The sequence below is a fragment of the Cryptotermes secundus genome, unplaced genomic scaffold (genome assembly GCF_002891405.2).
Source record: "Cryptotermes secundus unplaced genomic scaffold, Csec_1.0 scaffold247, whole genome shotgun sequence".
Taxonomy (NCBI): domain Eukaryota; kingdom Metazoa; phylum Arthropoda; class Insecta; order Blattodea; family Kalotermitidae; genus Cryptotermes; species Cryptotermes secundus.
Window position 1 is genome coordinate 496,596 of NW_019740656.1, and position 293 is coordinate 496,888.

The 293-nt window shown below is 44.0% G+C and overlaps 1 protein-coding gene across 2 annotated transcripts in view; it reads left to right on the forward strand.

The window, feature by feature from the left end:
• Positions 1–293, forward strand: part of LOC111872434 (SLIT and NTRK-like protein 1) — an 11,379-nt gene that overhangs the window by 5,276 nt on the left and 5,810 nt on the right. The gene's annotated exons all lie outside the window — the stretch shown is intronic.

The following is a 293-nucleotide window of genomic DNA, read 5'->3' on the forward strand; positions in this document are numbered from 1 at the left end:
AACGATTTGTTCGTGGCGTGTACGAAAATGGGAGGAAATGCACGTGAAGCGGAGGACTTCATGGCGTTGGCTCATTTTGCTTCATTATCTGGAAAACTGCAAGGCTTACGGGTTGTAAAATGTGTCTTGTTTTCCTCTACAACTTTCATTGGAAACATTCTCCACTTCGGTGAATATTCAGCGAATTGCGCGTGATATAAGGACAGAAAAACGCGCAGATATTCGTGTAGCGTGTACGGATGTATGATCTTGATATCGGGGGGGGGGGGAACACGCAATGGTTATTAAAAAAA